The 22,891-nt window shown below is 44.7% G+C and overlaps 1 protein-coding gene and 1 long non-coding RNA gene across 7 annotated transcripts in view; one reads left to right on the forward strand and one right to left on the reverse strand.

The window, feature by feature from the left end:
* The window catches only part of GRIA1 (glutamate ionotropic receptor AMPA type subunit 1), a 178,204-nt gene that overhangs the window by 99,985 nt on the left and 55,328 nt on the right, over window positions 1-22,891 (reverse strand). The window lies entirely within an intron of this gene.
* LOC140128901 (uncharacterized) overlaps window positions 1-22,891 on the forward strand; it is a 44,279-nt gene that overhangs the window by 784 nt on the left and 20,604 nt on the right. Inside the window, exon 1 of one of the 2 annotated variants that reach the window (XR_011855176.1) lies at window positions 12,678-12,763. The exons of the other annotated variant lie outside the window; for it this stretch is intronic. This is a non-coding gene — a long non-coding RNA (uncharacterized lncRNA). Of the gene's footprint in view, window positions 1-12,677; window positions 12,764-22,891 lie in introns of those variants that run through there. 2 annotated transcript variants of the gene reach the window in all.

Raw genomic sequence — 22,891 nt, forward strand, 5'->3', positions numbered from 1 at the left:
CATGTCCTCCCCTAGACAACGAGCATGCCCCCCCCAGACAACGAGCATGTCCTCCCCTAGACAACGAGCATGTCCCCCCCTAGACAACGAGCATGTCCCCCCCAGACAACGGGCATGTCCGCCCCCAGACAACGAGCATGCCCCCCCCTAGACAACGAGCATGTCCCCCCCAGACAACGAGCATGTCCCCCCCAGACAACGGGCATGTCCGCCCCCAGACAACGAGCATGCCCCCCCCTAGACAACGAGCATGTCCCCCCCAGACAACGAGCATGCCCCCCCTAGACAACAAGCATGCCCCCCCTAGACAACGAGCATGTCCCCTAGACAACGAGCATGCCCCCCCCTAGACAACGAGCATGTACCCCCCCCTAGACAACGAGCATGTACCCCCACCTAGACAACGAGAATGTACCCCCACCTAGACAACGACCATGTCCCCCCCTAGACAACGAGCATGTCCCCCCCCCCTAGACAACGAGCATGTCCCCCCCCTAGACAACGAGCATGTCCCCCACCTAGACAACGAGCCTGTCCCCCCCTGTGGCTGCGTGCCCTTTTTTGTGTGTTTGTGTTATTTTTGTCTTCCAGGACCGTGCCTGCTGTGGACTGCTTCCGATTCGAAGGATTACATCGATGACCGACAGTTCTAACAAATAAAATGGTCAACGAGGGTGTGTCTGCGTTTTTTGTTCAATAAAATTTTCTGAAAACGGTGTGATTATTTATTTTTTTGCGACACTCTTCATAGTTTGCCATAGTAGTGGTGCCGGCTAGGTGACGGTGCTCATTACTAAGGGCTGGCCTTAGTGTTTGCCTTAATTTTTTTGGCAAATTCACACTAACGCCCATACCATTACCCCGGTACCCACCGCCACCAGGGGTGCCGGGAAGAGCCGGGTACAAACCAGTACCTGACCGTCTATAGATGGTCAGGTAGTGGGGCGGCTGCAGGCTGTTATTGTTGCGCTGGAATAGCCCCCTAACAGTGACCTATCCCAGCTCAGTAATGGCAGGCTGCTGCTGCTTTTTTGTATCAGGCTGATTTGAAAAATAGGGGCACCCCATGCCGTTTTTTCTTCAAATTTTTGACAAAAATATGCGTGGGGTCCCCCCTTTAAAGGGGGCTCCCAGGCTGTTGCCCCCATTTTTACAAAAAAATGGGGGGGAAAAACGGCATGGGGTGCCCCCTATTGTTCAAATCAGCCAGATACAAAAAAGCAGCAGCAGCCTGCTATTACTGAGCTGGGATAGGCCACTGTTAGGGGGCTATCCCAGCGCAACAATAACAGCCTGCAGCCGCCCCACTACCTGACCATCTATACTGTACCATTTGTACTGGTCAGGTACAAAAAAATTAAGGCAAACACTAAGGCCAGCCCTTAGTAATGAGCACCGTCACCTAGCCGGCACCACTACTACGGCAAACTATGAAGAGTGTCGCAAAAAAATAAATAATCACACCGTTTTCAGAAAATTTTATTGAACAAAAGACGCAGACACACCCTCGTTGACCATTTTATTTGTTAGAAATGTCGGTCATAGACGTAATCCTTCGAATCCGAAGCAGTCCACAGCAGGCACGGTCCTGGAAGACAAAAATAACACAAACACACAAAAAAGGGCACGCAGCCACAGGGGAGGACATGCTCGTTGTCTAGGGGTCAGGGGTAGACATGCTCGTTGTCTAGGGGGGGGGGGAATGCTAGTTGTCTAGGGGGGGGACATGCTCGTTGTCTAGGAGTCGGGGGGAGACATGCTCGTTGTCTAGGGGGGGAATGCTCGTTGTCTGGGGGGGGGGGACATGCTCGTTGTCTAGGGGGGGGGCATGCTCGTTGTCTTGGGGGGGGACATGCTCGTTGTCTAGGGGTCAGGGGGAGACATGCTCGTTGTCTAGCAGGGGGAAATGCTCGTTGTCTAGGGGGGGAAATCCTCGTTGTCTAGGGGGGGGACATGCTCGTTGTCGCAGTAAAGGGGAGGGGTCCTATGGAGCGCAGTAAAGGGGAGGGGTCCTATGGAGCGCAGTAAAGGGGAGGGGTCCTATGGAGCGCAGTAAAGGGGAGGGGTCCTATGGAGCGCAGTAAAGGGGAGGGGTCCTATGGAGCGCAGTAAAGGGGAGGGGTCCTATGGAGCGCAGTAAAGGGGAGGGGTCCTATGGAGCGCAGTAAAGGGGAGGAGTCCTATTGAGCGCGCAGTGAAAGCCATAAAAAACACATTTGATATTTTCCTTCCCGCTTCCCAGTACAGGGCCTGGAATATTTAATACTGTCACTAGGAAGTATAATTTGTTACGCAGAAACAGGCCGCACACAGCTCTGTACGTGGAAAAATAAAAAAGTTATTGATTTTTGAAAGTGGGGAGTGAAATATGGAAACGCAAAAATTGTTCCGTCAGAGTAATGGAGCAGGCGGCCGTGTATGACCATTCTGCTCCATTACCGTCATAGAGCGATGACATGGACCTTATGTGGACCCCAACAGACCCCTTGTTTTCATGATCTATGGGGGTCACATCACTGAAACCCCCACACATCAGCAGGTTAAGCCCTGTCCTATGGATAGGGCCTAACTTGTATTTGTGGGAAAACCCCTTTAACCCCTTAACGCTCTGCGCCGTAGCTCTACGACGCAGAGAGTATAAGGAGTGTATGAAGAGGGCTCACGGGCTGAGTCTTCTTCATACAAGGTGGGGGGTTTTGCATGTTGCAGAAAACCCCCACCGCTAATAACCGCAGTCGGTCATTGTCGCCGGCAAAGTCTTTTTTACGATCGCTGTGCCCCCGAACGTCATCGGGGGCGGCGATCGTTTGCCGTGGTAGCCTCGGGTCTTCTTTTGACACGAGGCTACATGGCTTCTGCAGGTTCGTTACAATGAGCCAGAAGTATTGCAGTATATGGTAGGAGCGATCTGACCATCTAGGGTTAATGTACCGTAGATGGTCTAAGAAATAGTGGAAAAAAAAGAAAAAACAGGTTTTAAAAATAAAAAAAAATTTATAAAATATTAAAAATTCTAATCACCTCCCTTTCCCTAGAACGGATATAAAACATAATAAACAGTAAAGATCACAGACATATTAGGTATCGCCGCGTCCCAAAATGCCCGATCTATCAAAATGTAAAAACGGTTACGGGCGGCGGTGACCTCCGAGGCGGGAAATGGCGCCCAAATGTCCGAAATGCGACTTTTACACCTTTTTACATCACATAAAAAATGAAATTAAAAATGATCAAAATGTCGCACAGACCTCAAAATGGTAGCAATGAAAACGTCGGCTCATTTCGCCAAAAATGACCCCACCCCCAGCTCCGTGCACCGAAATATGAAAAAGTTATTAGCGTCAGAAGATGGCAAAAATTTTTTTTTTTTTTTTTTTTGCACACATGCGTTTAATTTTTGAAAATGTATTAAAACACAATAAAACCTATAAATCCGGTATCACCGCGATCGCACCAAACCAAAGAATAAAGCTGAGGTGTTATTTTGAGTGCACAGTCAAAGTCGAAAAAACTGAGCCCACAAGAACGTGACATGTGCGGTTTTTTAAAAAATTTTTTCCACATTTGGAATTTTTTGCAGCTTCGCAGTACACGGCATGTTAAAATAAATAACATTACGGGAAAGTAAAATTTGTTACGCACAAAATAAGCCCTCACACAGCTCTGTACACGGAAAAATGAAAAAGTTATGGATTTTTGAAGTTGGAGAGCGAGAAATGAGAGAAAAACCCTGCGTCCTTAAGGGGTTAAGGGATTAAGTATATGGTACAATAAAAGCAGAATAGAAGGGCACTGGGGGGGTTAGGGATGGGGGCAGGGGGTCTATGGAGGAAAGTGTTTAACCCTTTAGCTGCTGCCTGCAGTCACTGTAGAGTACCTGTTATCACACTGCAGCAGCTGCACACACTCGGCTCTGCTTCATCAGACGAACTTCAGTGAGGAGCAGGAGGAGGTGGGGGCAGGGAGCCATTGATGTAGCAGTGCTGGAGAGTTCCTGCCTGCACGGAGGCTGATCCCCTGGGGCTGCTGTGCAGGGGCAGTGCAGAGAACATGACACTCTGCACTGCTCCATCCATCCATCCATCCATGTGCCTGCAAGTGGCAGCCTGAGGACAGGGAGGGCTCTGCCTCCCAGGGGAGGGGATGGGGGAGGTGCCGGCTCTGCAGCAGACAGCCCGGGAGCTGGAGAGGAGGAGGACGCTGTACCCCGCCCCCTGGCTTCTCTGTATCCTGAGCAGGACGGGGGCGGGACTCGGGGGCGGGACTCGGGGGGGGGGCGGGACTTGGGGGCGGGACAAAACGGAAAAATCCGTGAAACCGCAAAAAAACCGGGACTTTCACTTAACGGTCCGTGCAGGCGGGACAAGGGTTAAAAAACGGGACTGTCCCGCCCAAAACGGGACGGTTGGGAGGTATGAGCAGGTTATAGAGCAGGAGGAGCTGACCAGATTGTACATATTGTCCTATCTGCAGGCAGCATGTTATAGAGCAGAAGGAGCTGAGCCAATTGTACATAGTGTCCTATCTGCAGGCACCATGTTATAGAGCAGGAGGAGCTGAGCCGATTGTACATAGTGTCCTATCTGCAGGCACCATGTTATAGAGTAGGAGGAGCTGAGCAGATTGTACATAGTGTCCTATCTGCAGGCACCATGTTATAGAGTAGGAGGAGCTAAGCAGATTGTACATAAAGGGAAATTTATCACACACTGGTGCTAAGTGTGCCAACAGATAATGTAACCCCACTCACCGGCTTCCACCGCAAATAGCAGGAGGCTCTGGTAGGCAGCGATAGGACACTATGTACAATCTACTAAGTTCATCCTGCTCTGTAACATGCTGCCTGCAGATAGGACACTATGTACAATCTACTAAGTTCATCCTGCTCTGTAACATGCTGCCTGCAGAAAGGACACTGGGGGTCATTTACTAAGGGCCCGAATAGCGTTTTTACAACTCGTTTCCCAAATTTTTCCGATTTGCGCCGATTTTCCCTGAATTGCCCCGGGATTTTGGCGCACGCAATTGGATTGTGGTGCATCAGCGCCGGCATGCACGCGATGGAAAACGGGGGGCGTGGCTGTAAGAAAACCCGACAGATTTGGAAAACCTGTCGTATTTAAAAAAAAGTGACGCTTGACACGCGCTTACCTGCACCCAGGGTAGGACGGTGAACTTCAGTGCACTCCGATGGAATTCAGTGCAGCAGCAACACCTAGTGGACATCGAGCGCACTACCTTAGTGAATCGCCGGAGGACCCGAATCCTCCACTGAGAACACACCGCTGGATCGCGACTGGACCGGGTAAGTTAATCTGCCCCTATGTACAATGTGCTTATATCCTCCAGCTTTATAACATGGTGCCTGCAGATAGGACATTATGTACAATCTGCTCAGCTCCTCCTGCTCTATAACATGCTGCCTGCAGATAGGACACTATGTACAATCTGCTCAGCTCCTCCTGCTCTATAACATGCTTCCTGCAGATAGGACACTATATACAACCTGCTCAGCTCCTCCTGCTCTATAACATGCTGCCTGCAGATAGGACACTATGTACAATCTCCTCAGATCCTCCTACTCTATAACATGCTATGTACAATCTGCTCAGCTCCTCCTGGACTATACAGATAGAAGACTATGTACAATTTGCTCAGCTCCTCCTGCTCTATAACATGCTGTCTGCAGATAGGACATTATGTACAATCTGCTCAGCTCCACCAGCTCTGTAACATGCTGCCTGCAGATAGGACACTATGTACAAACTGCTCAGCTCCTCCTGCTCTATAACATGCTGCCTGCAGATAGGACACTATGTATAATCTGCTCAGCTTCTCCTGCTCTATAACATGCTGCCTGCAGATAGGACACTATGTACAATCTGCTCAGCTTCTCCTTCTCCATAACATACTGCCTGCAGATAGGACACTTTGTACACTCTGCTCAGCTTCTCCTGTTCTATAACATCTACCTGCAGATAGGACACCATGTGAAATCTGCTTAGCTCCTCCTGCTCTATGTGCTACTCTACATGCACTTTGCAGATAGCACACAATGTAAATAACTGCATCTTTTTGTCCATCAGTAACAACACATTTAGCATTTACCCTACCTCCATTTTAAGTGAATAAGGATGCAGTACCAGGCCCAGCCAGAAAACAAGACCAGCGCTGTTTCTGGATATCTCAATCTGAATTGTCGTAGTCAGCTCCTCCCCCTTCTAATTTTCCGGTGGATTTATTGTCAGTATACAGTAAACATAATTATTAGATACATGGCGTGCGGTTATTATGTTTGAGCCCCTTCATGTAATTGTTTCCCCTTACTGTGGCTGCAGCCATGTGCGCACATATATATTTCATCACCCTCTGTCCATTTCATCTCATTCAATTATCCAATGTTAAGGCATGTTGCCGCTTTAGTAGAGCTGCAGCGATGCATATTTAATCAACCCCTTTTAATACGAGCCGTTCTCATTACTGCTGCTTCTTCGGTACTATTATAAGGAGGCTTCCCTGGAGCTCAGTAGGAGGTGCTGCGGGGTAGGGATGAGGTGCTCAGAAAGATTAAAGTCCTAGAAGATTAAAATTGGGAAGCCTGTAATTGGAGGAAGATATCGGTTCCCAACTAACATACACACTGCGAGCCATAGTATCTAAGTACTGGATGGTCATTCCCCATACATATACATTCATTTAAAGGGGATGTACATAAGAATTCCAATGTACCATCCATACTAGGAATATTTCTAAACATGTAAAATGTATGATTTTTAGAGAAATTTTGTTTATTCCTTATCAAAGAGGAGAAACACCAATCAGAATTTTTCCAGAAACAGATCAATCTCACACCTAGTGGTTGTTTTTGGTATTACAGTTCAAGTAAAAGGGTTTGAACTCTGGAACTTTACAACCTAATACTATAGCAACCAACCAAGACTTCTCCTTTAAAGGACATAGATGGACTGATGCAGACTACTCCTACTCACATGCTCCCTATGATTTCTTCTAGTAGGAATATCTGATATTATTTTTTTTTCTATTTTTTCCCCCATTTTTAAGGAAAATTTTATATTATAATCCAGAATGGTGCAGTTGAGTTAAAAAAAAATTTACAAATTAGTCTGAGGTGCTCAGGCTTACATCACCCGAGCCCCTCGGCTTATAATTTATTCACTCCCCCTCAGTCATCCAATCCCGCCTGGTCCCTGGTGTCACCAGCTCAATACAATCTCAATGGGGGGACTAGGGGGACTGGACAAGTGATAGGAAGTGAATAAATCATAAGCTGAGGCACTCAGGTGATGTAAGCCTGAGCACCTCAGACTCATTTGCATAATTTTTCAAACTCTTTTTTGTGAAATAGCGCCATTCCGAATTATAGTAAAAGGAGTTCCTAATAGAAGAAATCATAAAGAGCATGTAAGTAGGACAACTCTACCATCGGTCACTATGATGGTAAATGTCCTTTAGAAGAACCTATTTTGGGTTTTATGGTTCCAGAGCTCAACCCCTTTTACTTAAACAGTAATACCAGAAACAACCACTAGGGTAAGATTGGTGTTGTTTCTGGAAGAAATCAGATTTGTGTTTCAAGTTCCAACCTCTTTATCTGTTCTAGTTGCCCATGGGAACCAATCAGAGCTCAGCTTTCATTTTCCCACTGCTGTTCATACAATGAAAGCTGAGCTCTGATTGGTTCCCATGGGCAACTAGAAAAGTTTTACCCCAGACTCTTCTGATAAATCTCCCCCAATGTATCTAAAAATCTTAAAGATTCCTAAAATGAACAATTATGGCGCTGATGATCCAAAAATGTAAAATTCTTTGACCATCATTTATAGAGTAAAAGCTAATTTTTCTTATACCCTATGGGGAAAATCCCCATTCTTTCGATCTGGATTTGGAAGTCCAAGTGGAAAGACTACACAGGTCCATAAAAATAAACCTATATATGTAGAATAAGAAGAAAAATCATAGGAAGATGCTGATTGGTCCACCGTATATTAAAAAAATCATTCATGACTACATAGTACAGTATTAAAACTTTGATATGGGTGTCAATACTTTGTGGTGATTGGTCGGTTCAAAGGATTCGAAAAAAAAAATGTCAGCTTTTATCGAGTAACAAATCTACACCGGCTCATCTGTTGTGTCTAATGTTGTACCTCATTTCCATCGAAAAGAACAAGGACCTGCCACTGTATTTTTTTTATCCTGGACATCCCCTTTAACCGATGTAAAACTTGGCTATATGAGTATTGATTTCAGTCAGTTTCCAAAGAGATTTTAATTGATTGATGGTTCTAAGGAGGCTTCTAAAGGACTGTAGTTGAGGAGTAGACTCCATGCTCATCGATAAGTGGTGGAGATTTGCTGCCAGTCCATCCTCTTCCAATGTTAGGATTTCCAAAGCTATTCAATGATTATTGTATTTTGTATTGACCATTGCGCTTCAGAGGAGAAAGCTTCTAGAGAACCAGGATTAGGTTTCACTTCAATAACCAATATATGACCATTGTGATTGTGTCTCTAGTAGACAGATGGGGATATATTGGAGAAGGCTGGTTATTTTATTCCTGATCTTAATAAAACCATTGCTAGCCAACCATTACCAAGAGCTGAGTAATCGTAGAGATCTAAGCATGAAGCATATTGAGATCTAACTTTTCACCCTGAGATAGTAGGAACCTTTCTCTTGTCTTTGAATCTCCTTCTATAGAGTTGGACGTATCCTGGTTCTGGAAACAACTCTTCTTCCGAGCCCTCTATAGACATGAACTTTCATGATCGGAGAGGGAAATGGCCAAGGCTTAAAAATTGGGATCCATTGTTAAAATTCAACATTAGAGAATCTTTTTTCCCCATCTGGGTTGTTGGGCCTTCAAAATGTTTAGTCATCTTTGCTCAGTTGTGTATGGACACCTTTAGAAGTCTTCTTTTATGAGCAACAATGACCAGGGAGGTTAAAGAGGAAGGCTTTAGGGAACTCCTATATAACTGATTGCTGTTGGCGGATTTCCTCATTTACATCCACCATCGTCTTGACCTAAAGTACATGTAACGGGTCACACAGACAACAGAACTAAAAGTCTATTTGGGAAGAGTCCGGAGGGAGGAGTCTGTGGACCAGTGAACCCTCTGAAGCACCGCGTGAGATGGTATGAGGCCCGCGGTGGCAGCCAATGTATAGGGATGTGCAGGAAACAGTCCAAGCCTGGGATGACAGCAGCAACACAGAGGAACATTGGTGACACTGGCACGGACTGGAGACACCGCTGGACTGAAGACAGGAACACCAGGAGCGTCTGGGAACGCTGGAGACACGGAGGCGTCTGGGAACGCTGGAGACACGGAGGCGTCTGGAAACGCTGGAAGAACACTGAGGCGTCTGGAAACGCTGGAAGAACACTGAGGCGTCTGGAAACGCTGGAAGAACACTGAGGCGTCTGGAAACGCTGAAGGGCAATCAATTCAACAGGAACCGCTTTGGGAAGCGAGGTGTGGAAACCTTGGCAGTTCCATTAGAATGCTGATCCGGCAGGGAGTGAAGGGAGGTGCTGGATTATAAGGGTGAGCCGGATTAGCAGGAGCCAATCAGGAGGACGCTGGCCCTTTAAGGCTTGAGAAGTCTGCGCGCGTGCCCTCTAGTGGTGAGAGCGTGCGACTGCAGGCAAGGAGACGTGCGGCCTACACGCCAGGAGCCGGAGCACAGACAGGAGCCAGGAGAGGTAAGTGAGGGCAGGGAGAGGGGGACCGGCAGGCAGCGGAGCACGGGTGTACCCGCGATCCGCGGCATGGATCGCGGGAGCACCCGTGACAGTACATATGTATTGGATGGAGAAAACCACAGCTAGATATCTACTGAGAACACAACACATGGATTGGGAAGCTGAATTATAACTCACCTGATCCTCATCTCCACCTTCGAGGAAGAGTTATGAATCCCCGTACAAAGTAGATTGTCCTACCAAAATCTAAATGGGTAGAAAGGTTTTAGTCTTCACATTTCTATACGTCGTGTAGATAGATATTACTATGTGTAAGCTTAGCCATGAATGTCCATGGTATTCGTTAGTATGAAGCCTATGATTAGGAATTACTGACAACATGAAGCAAATGGAAGCTGCTTAAAATGCACGGAGAAGATTATAACTCCGAAATATTCCTGCATCTTACAGATGGAACTGGCAGCCACTGACAACATGATGACAGATTGGTTTGAGGAGTTTTGTTCTTACACTACTCCTTTTATGTAACTCAGCAACAGCAAATATCATTAGCATGTTCACTATCCCGAAGAATATTGACTCTTTATAGTGTCTTCTCGGTGCGGGTCGTGGATCTATTCTCTGCGTGAAGGACGTCAATATGTTAGAGGGACATCTGTAAAAGCATGGTGTAGTGCACTCATCCCCCTCTAAATGAAGAATCATTAAAATAACCCCCACCTCTTGTTAATCATTTAAAAGAGGTTCTGCAGTGGTGCGAATATGCACCCGGCTCTTCCCCTTTTGGGAGAACCTCTTCGAAATATGGAGCTACTTATTCGCTTCTCCATGAGTTTCTGTATCAGCTTGGGTGTGCTACACTGTGTGTATGTTCTTCAAGGTTAAAACCCAACTGCTGTAGAACCTCTTTAAAAAGGATGAATATAACACCAATAAGTAAGCAGGAGAGCACTCTCCTGCTCTCAGGTTAGTTCCCCTTCTCCGCTAGAAAAATTGGACCCCCTTTCCATTTTTAAGGTCCTGGAATGGTCACCATATACATGTATGTCAAGAAGCCCTTCTCCTTTTTATATCTAAAGTCACTAGTGGATTGTATTATGATGGTTTGGTTGTCCACCCCAGGTCCAATGCTCCTTGTAGGCTCATAACCATCCAAATCACTACTCTGTATAGTTAATAAAGAGAAAGGCCTCCACCCCAGCTCTATTTATGCATGTATGCAAGATCACCTCCAGGACCTTTCAAGGTTCTCTCTGCGCAAATGAAAGCCGAAAGAAGAATTATTATAATTATAAGAAGAATCACCCCAACCAATTTCCCGTGAAGCTTTTGTTACCCTATAGAGCCAGTAAATGTCAAACCATTATTAAAAAAAAATTTGACTGATGGGGGCCAACAATCGTCGTACAGCCTGGAATGGTCACTAGATATATGTATGTCAAGAGGTCCTTCTCCTTTTCATATGTACAGGCACTAATGGATTGTATTATGGGCGTCCATCCCAGGTCCAAGGCTCCTTGGAGGCTCAAAGCCATCCAATCCACCACTCTGTATAATTAATAAAGAGAGAGGCCTCCACCCTTGCACTTCCAAGACCTTTTGAAGGTTCTAAGGTCTAATGTTTATGGTTCCAAGTCACTTCCAGGACCATTTGAAGGTTCTAAGATTTAATGTTTAAGGTTCCAGGTCACTTCCAGGACTATTTGAAGGTTCTAAGATCTAATGTTTAAGGTTCCAGATCACTTCCAGGACCATTTGAAGGTTATAACTGCAGAAATAAAAGCTGAAAGAAGGATCACCCCCACCAATGTCCTAAGAAGATTTTGGTACTCTATGCAGCCATTAAATCTGAAACTATTAGAAAAAATTAGACTGATGGGGGGACCAACGACAATCACACAGCCGAAGGTCCATGGCAGTCTTAATCATTGGTTTAGGTGTCCACCCAAATCACCCATTTCATAATCTACTACTTTTCTTAGCAGTAGGAAACCAACTACTAAGGATCTTCATTCTTGTGACCGACGAGGCCTCAAACCTTGGAATTTCAAGTTCTTATTCTCTACTAAATGCCAGGAGAAGATACATATTGTATATTGATTGTTCTAGCATAGTCTGTAATCAACAGGTTCAGCGGAGAAGAGATTGCACGGTTCTTATATCACTTCCGAGCTCGCGATAGATGTGAAACTGGGGCATCACGGAGACCGTGTGACACAAAGCCGTATTAATTTATCTCAAGAGCGAAATAAAGGTTGAATGAAAACGCCTCGGTGTGTGGGTGGAGGGTTAACATTACGCCAGGCTACAAAGCTCTGCAAGGCACTGCCGTACAGGAGCACAGCAAAGAAAAAAATCCTACGTGTTTATCGGATATCAGCAGGAAAGAACAGGATGTCTCCCGATCAAGCAGAAAACTAGAGTTGGGAATTGTAGACACAGATCACTGAACATTCCTCATTTCCTTCAGCGTCTGATTAACTCTTCAACACTGCAGTGCCCTCAGACGGCTGGCATCACTGCCACGCAGCAAACCAAAGTCGGCCAAATCAGACCCCAAGCTTCGGCCACGTTGATGGTTATTTTTGCTTAATTGCTGAAAGCGTCTTGTCTTTCCAGTGCCCAATGCTTCTGGATTGTGTAAGGTCAATGGTTGCGGAATGGAAGAGTAACCATGGAAACATGGTCATGTTCGTAGAATTCTGTAGTTTCCTGTTTGCCTTGTATCCCTAAATGACTTAATTCCTCTTATCTCACTCTATCTCTAAACTACAGTACAAAAAGATATTTGGGGATTTTTGGAAATACAATCCATAATTCTAGAAATCTACTAGTGAAATTATAAGAATTATAACACATACGGTCTAGAATATGATGGTCTTGATATATAAATCAATTAGAAAATTATTGGTTTTCTAATTTCCCGTGTTGTTATCTTTATTGTAGGATAATCCTGGGATGTTGTAGTTTTCACTTTGGCCACTGAGCATCTCAATAGTTATCTCATTACCAGAATGGGATTACAATAGAAGGTAAAGTACATATGAGAAAGATACAGCCAAAATTTCATAGAAAGAAGTAGTAGATATGAGATGGATATATGAAAGATATGTGACATATATATAAAGTGATAAATACCAATAAAGCACCCTTAGTTCTGTGGGATAGATGTGATATAGATTGATAGATATAGGAGATATGAGATAGAAAGCTCCCACAGAACCTCTTATACACACTTCAACTGCTGCAGAACCTCTCATGCATACATACAAACTGCCACAGAAGCATTACCTACACACCTCAGCTGCCGCAGAACCTCAACATACACACCTCAGCTGCCACTGAACCTCTCATATACTCCACAGCTGCTGCAGAACCTCTCGTATACAGCCCAGCTGCCGCAGAACCTCTCCATACACACATCAACACCTGCAGAACCTCTACGTACACAATTCAGTTGCCATAGAACCTCTACATACACACCTCAGCTGACACAGAACCTCTTCATGCACACCTCAGCTGCTACAGAACCTTGTCACACACCTCTGCTGCCACAAAACTCTCATATACACCTCAGCTGCAGCAGAACCTCTACATACACACCTCTGCTGCCGCAGAACCTCTCATATACAGCCCAGCTGCCGCTGAACCTCTACATACACACATCACCTACCACAGAACCTCTACATTCACACTTCATCTACTGCAGAACCTCAATCAAACCCCTAATACAACACCTGCAGAACCTCTACATACACACCTCTGCTGCCACAGAACCTCTTCATGCACACTTCAGCTGCCACAGAGCCTCTCCATGCACACCTCTGCTGCCGCAGAACCTCTACATACTCCACCCCTGCTGCCGCAGAACCTCTACATACTCCACCTCTGCTGCCGCAGAACCTCTACATACTCAACCTCTGCTGCCGCAGAACCTCTACATACTCAACCTCTGCTGCCGCAGAACCTCTACATACACAACCTCTGCTGCCGCAGAACCTCTACATACTCAACCTCTGCTGCCGCAGAACCTCTACATACACACCTCTGCTGCCACAGAACCTCTTCATGCACACTTCAGCTGCCACAGAGCCTCTCCATGCACACCTCTGCTGCCGCAGAACCTCTACATACTCCACCCCTGCTGCCGCAGAACCTCTACATACTCAACCTCTGCTGCCGCAGAACCTCTACATACACAACCTCTGCTGCCGCAGAACCTCTACATACTCAACCTCTGCTGCCGCAGAACCTCTACATACACACCTCTGCTGCCACAGAACCTCTTCATGCACACTTCAGCTGCCACAGAGCCTCTCCATGCACACCTCTGCTGCCGCAGAACCTCTACATACTCCACCCCTGCTGCCGCAGAACCTCTACATACTCCACCTCTGCTGCAGCAGAACCTCTACATACTCAACCTCTGCTGCCGCAGAACCTCTACATACTCAACCTCTGCTGCCGCAGAACCTCTACATACACAACCTCTGCTGCCGCAGAACCTCTACATACACAACCTCTGCTGCCGCAGAACCTCTACATACTCAACCTCTGCTGCCGCAGAACCTCTACATACTCAACCTCTGCTGCCGCAGAACCTCTACATACTCAACCTCTGCTTCCGCAGAACCTCTACATACACAACCTCTGCTGCCGCAGCACCTCTACATACTCACGACTGCTCATGTAGAACCTCTCATAGAAACCTCAACTGCTGCAGAACTTCTTCATGCACACCTCAGCTGCCGCAGAGTCTCTTCATACACACCTCAGCTGCCACAGAACCTCTACATACACACCTCAGCTGCCACAGTACCTCTACATACACACCTCAGCTGCAACAGAACCTCTTCATGCACACTTCAGCTGCCACAGAGCCTCTCCGTGCACACCTCGGCTGCCGCAGAACCTCTACATACTCAACCTCTGCTGCCGCAGAACCTCTACATAAACACCACAGCTGCCACAGTACCTGTACATACACACCTCAGCTGCCACAGTACCTGTACATACACAATTTTTTGACTTAGTTTTGTATAGTTAGATATTTACAGTAGATAATTATAATAACAGATTAGAACAATACAATATAAATCAGTATGTGGATCTATACAGTTACATATATCCGGGTTATACAGACCCTATACTAAAATGACAGTAGTATTAAATGCCTCTGCTGTGGTTGGGCCCCTATAATATTGATACATCTGTGGGAAACTAATGGAAGGACTTGATCCATATTATATTATGCACAGAATGATAATTGTCCAATATATTGATGAATCTGTTTTTTACTTGCCTCGTGCCCCTTGGGATTGACTATTTTATTGCTTATTTTCATTTCCAATGATCGGTATAGACGTCAGTGTAAAGACTGTAAGTTATGGCAGGGATCATTATGATAATGTCAGGCGGAGATGGATAGACTTGGAAGGTCTAAATATAACATCCATCATTACTAGGTATCACTGGTTACAAGAGCCTTCAGATTTTTGCATAAAAGCCAGAAAATAATCATAATGGAAAGGAAAGCGGGACACAGCTGTTCCACATACCCGTCCGTAATTACAGCCGCATACCATTTGTGTCTCCCAGCACTCGCCAGCAATTTTATATCAGCGCTCATTACATCCATTGATGAGGATTTTTTTTTGGATTGCTGCTATTATTAATCTATATGTACACTCAACTTCTTTTCAACTTTGCAAATGTACAGCCTCATCCAATCAGTGACTTTATTTATAGAGCAAACTTTACATTAGAGATCACTACTGACAATAGATGATGTCACAGCTTATCTCCTCCCCCTCCCTGTACAATGACCTCTATATAGATAACACTGACCCATCATTACATCACTACTGACAATAGATGATGTCACAGCTTATCTCCTCCCCTCCCTGTACAATGGCCTCTATATAGATAACACTGACCCATCATTACATCACTACTGACAATAGATGATGTCACAGATTATCTCCTCCCCCTCCCTGTACAATGACCTCTATATAGATAACACTGACCCATCATTACATCACTACTGACAATAGATGATGTCACAGCTTATCTCCTCCCCCTCCCTGTACAATGACCTCTATATAGATAACACTGACCCATCATTACATCACTACTGACAACAGATGATGTCACAGCTTATCTCCTCCCCCTCCCTGTACAATGACATCTATATAGATAACACTGACCCATCATTACATAACTACTGACAATAGATGATGTCACAGCTTATCTCCTCCCCCTCCCTGTACAATGATCTCTATATAGATAAAACTGACCCATCATTACATCACTACTGACAATAGATGATGTCACAGCTTATCTCCTCCCCCTCCCTGTACAATGACCTCTATATAGATAACATTGACCCATCATTACATCACTACTGACAATAGATGATGTAACAGCTTATTCCCCCCCTCCCTGTACAATGACCTCTATATAGATAACACTGACCCATCATTACATCACTACTGACAATAGATGATGTCACAGCTTATCTCCTCCCCCTCTCTGTACAATGACTTCTATATGGATAACACTGACCCATCATTACATCACTACTGACAATAGATGATGTCACAGCTTATCTCCTTCCCCTCCCTGTACAATGACCTCTATATAGATAACACTGACCCATCATTACATTACTACTGACAATAGATGATGTCACAGCTTATCTCCTCCCCCTCCCTGTACAATGACATCTATATAGGTAACACTGACCCATCATTACATCACTACTGACAATAGATGATGTCACAGCTTATCTCCTCCCCCTCCCTGTACAATGACCTCTATATAGATAACACTGACCCATCATTACATCCCTACTGACAATAGATGATGTCACAGCTTATCTCCTCCCCCTCCCTGTACAATGACCTCTATATAGATAACACTTACCCATCATTACATCCCTACTGACAATAGATGATGTCACAGCTTATCTCCTCCCCCTCCCTGTACAATGACCTCTATATAGATAACACTGACCCATCATTACATCCCTACTGACAATAGATGATGTCACAGCTTATCTCCTCCCCCTCCCTGTACAATGACCTCTATATAGATAACACTGACCCATCATTACATTACTACTGACAATAGATGATGTCACAGCTTATCTCCTCCCCCTCCCTGTACAATGACCTCTATATAGATAACACTGACCCATCATTACATCCCTACTGACAATAGATGATGTCACAGCTTATCTCCTCCCCCTCCCTGTACAATGACCTCTATATAGATAACACTGACCCATCATTACATTACTACTGACAATAGATGATGTCACAGCTTATCACCTCCTCCTCAATAATATTAAAAAAAAATATTAAACCACTGGGACCCCAATTGATTATACAAATGGGATGCTTATTCCTTCTTATTGAGAGAGTAGCAGCCAGGTCATTCATGCATCCTAATACTCCATTAAAAGTCAATGGGGGGATTTATCACGACTTGTATGCCTGAAAACAGATTAAGAAACTATGATTTAATGGTAATTCCCGCCCCCGAGTTTTAGCCCAACGCAGTGCTCAGCTTTCTTATAGAGATTTAATGGTGGGGCAGTACACTTGCTCAACCTGCGGCAACATTTGCCATAATGAATGGGACCCCTTACCTCATGATTGGTGTGGGGACCCCAGAAGTTGGTCTTCACTGATTAGATTGGTTTCTACTATACTATGGAGAGAAGATAACTACTCGACTTGGGACAACCCCTTTAAGTACAATTTGTTCCATTTAAGTGTCTTGTTATTTTGAGCTTCCCAACAAACAGCACAGCTTCTAACTACTAGAAAACAACATTTGTTCTTTCCACAAAGGAATTACAATGTCCTGGGATTAGTTTAGAAGCTCGGATTTGAGGCCGATATTATGTTTAGCTGAAGTAAGTACTGAGTTTTATCTGTTCCCTCAGGATAAAAATCTTCATGGCTACAAACTCAATATAAAAAGTGAAAAAATCTACTCTACATGTTGCCGGATTCAGGCCGAAGTCATGCACATTTTATCTCCTGTAATACAGCAATATACTTACACCTCCATATGATATTATGGTAGTCTGTAGTTCATTACAGCTGGGGTAGTAGAGACCTAAATGTGGTAACAGCATTGTAGTCTTGTGCCCTGGAAGTTTGTGACTAGTTTAGGTTTCTCACAGGTGTAATGGTCACCAAAATCTAAATGTAGTCTCAGACTGGCCCACCGGAGAATCGGAGAATCCCCTGGTGGGCTCAGGCTCTAACCCAATTATAGTCTCTAGAGGTTTAGTAGCAGAAACCCAACTTTGAAGGCTACTAGTGGGGTTAATGGAAGGGACCTTAGAATCATTTTATCTGGTGGGCCCAAGGCACTCTAGTCTTAGAGTTAAGGAGACTTTCCCTCCAGGTCCAACGTACAACAGTTGGTTCTATGTGGAAATAATTTCTCGTCTTTGCCTTCTAGATGACTTTTAGGATGCTATTCCCAGTTCTATTCCATACAGGACAAACTGAGGAACTCATAGACCTTTGTTCTGTTGATCATCGGGTGTCTCAGTGGTCGGTATTCCATGGAAAAGAACTAAATGGGGCAGATTTACTTACCTGGACCATTCACGATCCAGCGGCGCGTTCTCTGCGGAGGATTCGGATCCAGCCGGGATTCACTAAGGTAGTGCGCCCGATGTCCACCAGGTGTCGCTGCTGCACTGAAGTTCATCGGAATGCACAGGAGTACAACAAGCCAGGCCGGGTGCAGGTAAGCGCGTGTCAAGCGACACTTTTTTTTTTTAAATGCGGCGGTTTTTCAGAATCCGTCGGGTTTTCGTACTGCCACGCCCCCCGATTTCTGTCCCGTGCATGCTGGTGCCAATGCGGCACAATCTGATCGCGTGCCCCAAAATCCCGCGCCAATTCAGGGAAAATCGGCGCAAATTGGAAATTTTCGGATAACCCGTCGGCAAAACGTAAATCGGGCCCTTAGTAAATGACCCCCATTGTCTTTTATGATAAGGCCCTTTTAATACAAGATAAGGATAAAATATTATGTTTAGTCTTCCCAAGACATCCCTTCCCATTGATTTACTTCATTTACATGGTAAGAAGCTGATGGCAGTCACAATATAAGAGAAGCAAGGAAACAAATTGAGCAAACCTCATAGTATACGATGGAAAGTGATTTTTATGATTCATCGGGGACATAACTACAGTAACTCGGTAAGAGGCAAAGTACCTGCAGGTTATAAATATAAATGTCTCTAATCAATGTCCTTGGGCATATTTATGGATTTTTTTGACTACATAATTTGTGCAGAAATAATCGAGACTGCCATGGGCCCTGGGCTTTATGAATATTATAGCCCCTACAAGTCTGGAAGTCACCTCCTACATATGGTATTAGAATCAGCTTCTTGAGGAATGGAGGAGGTGTCCCTTTTGCTAGATTTCAATCTCCGGTTTCAGGACCTTTGTAGGACCTTCAAAGGTCTAGATATAACTCTTGTGTACATGTGTTTCGAAAGCAGGAACAGATATATGAGGATTTAAAGGGTTAGAAAGACCTTCTCAATATAATATTCAGTGGATGGTTTGGGTGGCCATGGGCCTCCTGAACAATAATTAATTATAGGAGCACTATATCACTCTCACAGGCCGAAACACAGGTATGTCCAATCACAACACATCCTAAATCCCTTGGATAGAGGATAAGAGTCTAGTAGCTGGTCCTTTTGGAGGGGCCTGATGGGACACCCTCTAAGGGAGTGGTGGCGAATCTATGACATGGGTGCCAGAGGTGGCATTCAGAGCCCTCTTTGCATGCGGACATCATGCAGCACTGAGGTCACCATACATGACTCAAGGCCTCCACCTGCAGTCACAGGCAGCCCGAAACCTGCTACATTTAGTTATATTCTGCAGGAGCAGTTAGGAGGTTTGGATAGATCTGAATTAACATCGGAGCTCCTACACAGGGTCCTGTGATTCTTCCTGTTTAGGGGACTCTGGAGGGAAGCTACAATGATAATTTCCCCTTCTTTCTACTGTATTGGTGTCCTTAGGACACCCATACAATTGAAAACTGTGACAGAGCAAAGAGCAACAACCATTTGGCCCTTGGCGGAACATATGAGTTTTGGTTGTAGATTTGCCACTTAGTCTCTAAAAGTGGCCATTACCGCTTTAGGGCTTCTGTGTTGTCCATGTGAATGAAGTGCTGGTGTGTATGGAGTTCTATGGTGTCCTATGGAGTTCTATGGGGTAAATATATGAACCATATAAAATCTGTGTGGCCCAATGACACCTTTTGTAGGTCGTCAATTTCATAAAAGAGCATACAAAGAATTTTTCTTCCAAATTCCGTAACAGTTTGGCTTGTTCCATAGGACAAAGAGTCTCGAAGTCTGATAGCTAAAGGCTTTACGTGTTAGACTGTCCCACCAGCGAATCAGAGGATCCTCATGTGGGCCTAGGCTCAAACCTTATTCTAGTCTCCATAGATATAGAAGACAATAGTCATGAAAGTACCCTAGTCTGTTATTGTATCGCTGAAGATGAACTGAACGGGAGCTGAACTGCAACCCTCCAGCATGGCCACTACACACTGGACGGTGCAGTCTGCTACCAGTGCTCACCACCGGTCTAGGTGTCGGAACAGCCCAATCTACATACTAGAACTCCTAAAACTTTTTCTATATAATCTCCAAATCTTATACCCTTTGTAAACCAAAGGAATGAACTCCTAGGTTTATGTTTAGGAGAATGGGGCAGGTAGTCCAAATGTGTTGATGTCAACTCAATGATGATGCCCCATGACCTATATGCATGGCATTATTTGGGTACACTGTTCCAATGAATAAGCATCAGGCAGATATTTTCTGTTATGGAGACGTCAATCCATTCATCGAGAGCTGTTACCAATAGGACGTTTGTTCTTCACAAGATCTGGTTAGTGATAAGAACAGACCTCCATCTATTCCTCTTACTCTCAGACTCGTGATGCCGGCCCGGAGAACTGTCCAGCTGCGGGATTCAAATGGAGATTTCTATGCAAATTCATCATTAAGTTTTCTCTACGTCTTCAAATGGAGATTCTTAGAGACGCCATCTGAGTTCTACCCCTGAGGAAGTCTCCTAGCAGGAGACGGAACGCGTGGGGAGCCCTCCACCCCCTCCACCTTCATTCCGTTACCTCACTCAGTGATCTTTTCTCCACCGATTGGAACATCATGGTTCCATGTGCAGCGTAATGTATCTAGGCCTCATGCAGGACCCATGTACCTTTGTATATCATGCACTTTAATTATGTTTATCCTTTTGTCCATTATTGGGACTAGCTAGCACACAGTCAGGTGTTTACAAGTTATCTTTGGGAATACTATATTCAGTGTGTGAGGGGGTGTTGTTGGTGTATACTTACCTGTGTAACCAACGTGGCATTTTTTGTATGTACTTTGTACTTTTTAATTGATTTTAATCGTGAGTTTGTCTTGTATATCATCTGTGGTAACCCAATAAAGATTGTTTTATACTTTTTTGTACTTTGCCCTATGACACACTGATTTTTGCTTGTGGTCTGCCATCTGAGTTATAGAAATAGTTGCAATATTTCTTGTCAATATTTGTCTAAGAAACTTATACAAAATGTTTTTATGTCCATCTGTACAGGCTTTGGTTCATTTGAGAGATTAACCCCCCACTGACTGAGCCTCTTTTTGAATGTTGTCTTCCTCAAGTTATAATCCCTGCATGATACATGTGTTCATATATATTCATATATACAGCGGTCAATATATGTGTGTGCCGGTGTTACTGTATGAAACTCTTACTTATGGGGACATCATAGTACCAACACTCTATTCCTGTGTATATGGGCACAGAACAGTACTACTACTCCTATCCTGTATATATGGGCACAGAACAGTACTACTACTCCTATCCTGTATATATGGACACAGCACAGTACTACTACTCCTATCCTGTATATATGGGCACAGCAAAGTACTACTACTCTTATCCTGTATATATATGCACAGCACAGAACTACTACTCCTATCCTGCATATATGGGCACAGCACAGTACTACTACTCCTATCCTGTATATATGGACACAGCACAGTACTACTACTCCTATCCTGTATATGGGCACAGCACAGTACTACTACTCCTATCCTGTATATATGGACACAGCACAGTACTACTACTCCTATCCTGTATATATGGGCACAGCACAGTACTACTACTCCTATCCTGCATATATGGGCACAGCACAGTACTACTACTCCTATCCTGTATATATGGACACAGCACAGTACTACTACTCCTATCCTGTATATGGGCACAGCACAGTACTACTACTCCTATCCTGTATATATGGATACAGCACAGTACTACTACTCCTATCCTGTATATATGGGCACAGCAAAGTACTACTACTCTTATCCTGTATATATGGGCACAGAACAGTACTAATACTCCTATCCTGTATATATGGACACAGCACAGTACTACTACTCCTATCCTGTATATATGGGCACAGCAAAGTACTACTACTCTTATCCTGTATATATGTGCACAGCACAGTACTACTACTCCTATCCTGCATATATGGGCACAGCACAGTACTACTACTCCTATCCTGTATATATGGACACAGCACAGTACTACTACTCCTATCCTGTATATGGGCACAGCACAGTACTACTACTCCTATCCTGTATATATGGGCACAGCAAAGTACTACTACTCTTATCCTGTATATATGGGCACAGAACAGTACTAATACTCCTATCCTGTATATATGGACACAGCACAGTACTACTACTCCTATCCTGTATATATGGGCACAGCAAAGTACTACTACTCCTATCCTGTATATATGTGCACAGCACAGTACTACTACTCCTATCCTGCATATATGGGCACAGCACAGTACTACTACTCCTATCCTGTATATATGGACACAGCACAGTACTACTACTCCTATCCTGTATATGGGCACAGCACAGTACTACTACTCCTATCCTGTATATATGGACACAGCACAGTACTACTACTCCTATCCTGTATATATGGGCACAGCACAGTACTACTACTCCTATCCTGTATATATGGACGCAGCACAGTACTACTACTCCTATCCTGTATATG

Source organism: Engystomops pustulosus, chromosome 4, assembly GCF_040894005.1.
Source record: "Engystomops pustulosus chromosome 4, aEngPut4.maternal, whole genome shotgun sequence".
Classification (NCBI taxonomy): domain Eukaryota; kingdom Metazoa; phylum Chordata; class Amphibia; order Anura; family Leptodactylidae; genus Engystomops; species Engystomops pustulosus.